Source organism: Coccinella septempunctata, chromosome 8 (genome assembly GCF_907165205.1).
Source record: "Coccinella septempunctata chromosome 8, icCocSept1.1, whole genome shotgun sequence".
Taxonomy (NCBI): domain Eukaryota; kingdom Metazoa; phylum Arthropoda; class Insecta; order Coleoptera; family Coccinellidae; genus Coccinella; species Coccinella septempunctata.
The window spans coordinates 5,074,122-5,076,513 of NC_058196.1; the positions used below are offsets into that span (position 1 = coordinate 5,074,122).

The 2,392-nt window shown below is 35.2% G+C and overlaps 1 long non-coding RNA gene across 1 annotated transcript; it reads right to left on the bottom strand.

Moving 5' to 3' along the window:
- Positions 1-1,432: 1,432 nt before the first annotated feature.
- Positions 1,433-2,304, bottom strand: LOC123319586. Its single transcript, XR_006538542.1, has 2 exons — positions 1,829-2,304; positions 1,433-1,769 (listed from the first exon to the last, which is right to left on the bottom strand). It is a non-coding gene; the product is annotated as an uncharacterized LOC123319586 (long non-coding RNA).
- Between the last annotated feature and the right edge of the window lie 88 nt (positions 2,305-2,392).

A 2,392-nucleotide genomic window follows, 5' to 3' on the forward strand; every position in this document is an offset into this window, starting at 1 on the left:
CCACGCGCCTTCGGCGCTCACCATTTCAAATTTCCCACACCCTCCCCCGACACTTCAACATGGCAAAAAATTTGATACGATTCGGTGATCATTTTTTATCAACGTTATAGTATTAACTAGTATAGCCAGGAGATCCACCTTGTAGGTAGATACACCTTTACTGGCAGATTCGCCTTTCGTCCGTAGCTCGGGCCTACGGCCCTCGCGATACGCCTTTTGTTCGTAGCTCGGGCCTTCGGCCCTCGCTCGATTCCCCTTTTATAAATATCTAGGCCAAAAACGTTTTTTAAAAGCCCGATCGATTTAAGGCACCTCGTTCTGTGATCGCTGCCAAGCCGTCAAAACTGACGTTAACCTTTAAATCACACTCTGACATCGATTGTCAAAGTGCACTTTCACTTAATTTTCTCTGATAATCAATAGAAAATAATTTAATTTTGTGGAATGTCACTCGATTTTTAATAGACCTCAAAAATTTTCAAAATTCTTACGCTTTTTTAGGTAATATCGTTCGGGCTCCGGGAAAAAAAACAGGCCTATTTTAATTTCGGGTTCTTCGAGCTTAGTTCGACACCCATCCCGGCTCTCGAGCTACCGCGTATCTCTCAAGCTAATCAAATCAAATTGGTACCTTTTCGCGAAAATCGTGAATTTCGCGATTTTCTCACGCAATTTTCGGACAACTCTAGACGGGGTAAAAATACGATCTAGGCATTCTCGGAAAGCTCGATTCTTACTCTTGCGTTCCATTTACCGCTCTACCCGGCCACGCGCCTTCTGCGCTCGCCATTTCAAATTTCCCATACCCTCCACCGACACTTCAACATGGCAAAAAATTTGATACGATTCAGTGATCATTTTTTATCAACGTTATAGTATTAACTAGTAAGCCCATAGATCTACCTTTATTGATAGATCTACCTTTATTGATAGATCTACCTTTATTGATAGATCAACCTTTTTTGGCAGATCAGTATAGCCAGGAGATCCACCTTGTAGGTAGATTCGCCTTTTCGGGCTGATTCGACTTTTTGGGCTGAGACGCCTTTTCGGGCTAAAACCCACTTGATTACTCCAACGCCTGAATGTTAAACATAAATTTAATTAACAGGGTGATTCGTGCAGTTTCATTCAGTCTATCCGCTTCATTTCAAATAAAACACCCTGTATATTATTATGTTTTTCAAAACTCCTCAACAACCTGATTTCAACAAACTATCGATGCATGGTCTATTAGGACCATTATTATTTCATCTGAAACTTCTAACAAAGTTAGTGTGTTTAATAGGAGACTGTGTTATGCGCATATATTCCAATGCATTAAAATCAATTAGAACATATACATAATTAGAGTAGTCAGTTTATCAAATCTTTGAGTAACATACCACAACCTGTCTTCGAAAATCTAAAATTGAATATTAAGAAAACAATGGAAAGATGAAAGATATATTCAAATTTAATTGGTTTTCGAAAGTGAATATTATTATATCGAATATTAAAAAAATACTTAATCAATTTTGCTGGGTTAGTGCAACAGGGTACCATACTGTTTTGCGTATGATATAAAAGCTCAGGGAAAAACCTCAGCAGAAAAAACCCTGTCTCCCCGTGTTTACAAACATTAAAAACATTTCTATATACATTACAAAAATTAAAAACAATTCTATATGCATTACTAACAATATATACATAAGAATAACAGCTATGCAACAGATGGGATAAGGTTGGTTGGTTTTCGTCAGCTTTCTCCTTTATTCCTTGATGATGATCTGAAAATTTCAAATTGAATTGAGTTATTTGATAGAAAAATTAATTTGGAAATACTTACGTTTATATGGCCCTAGAAAATATGGTATGGTCTTCCGTAAAGTTAAATGCACCTCCGTTAATATTTCCCGACATGATAATTCAGAGTGAATTCCAGAAACTCAAAAAAAAAGACGAAGAAATTTTTTTTTCGAAAAATTTTGAATAATTGTGCCTAAAAGATTATTAGGAATATGTGAAAAGGTGGAAAAGGTTATGATTCAACAATTTTGACGAATGGAAACAATTAAAAAAATATATAATAACGAAAAAAGATAGGGGTAGGGGGTTATTGATATGAAATATAAAAATTTTGGGTTTTTCCGAGATTTGTTTGTGTGATTTGAAGTGTGAATAGAAACAGTTAAGTTACCATATAATCCATAATTTATCCATGAAATAATGCATGAGAATTTGGAAAACAATTTGGAAATAGAAATTTGGAATAAATTTCGAAAAACGTGGAATATCGAAAGATGATGCGTTAATAAGTGTGAATTGCTTTAGAATGAGGGAAAATGGGAATTTTGATAAAAGTTGGGTTGAGAATACGTTACAAAAAAAATATTAAACAAAGAATGCGAAT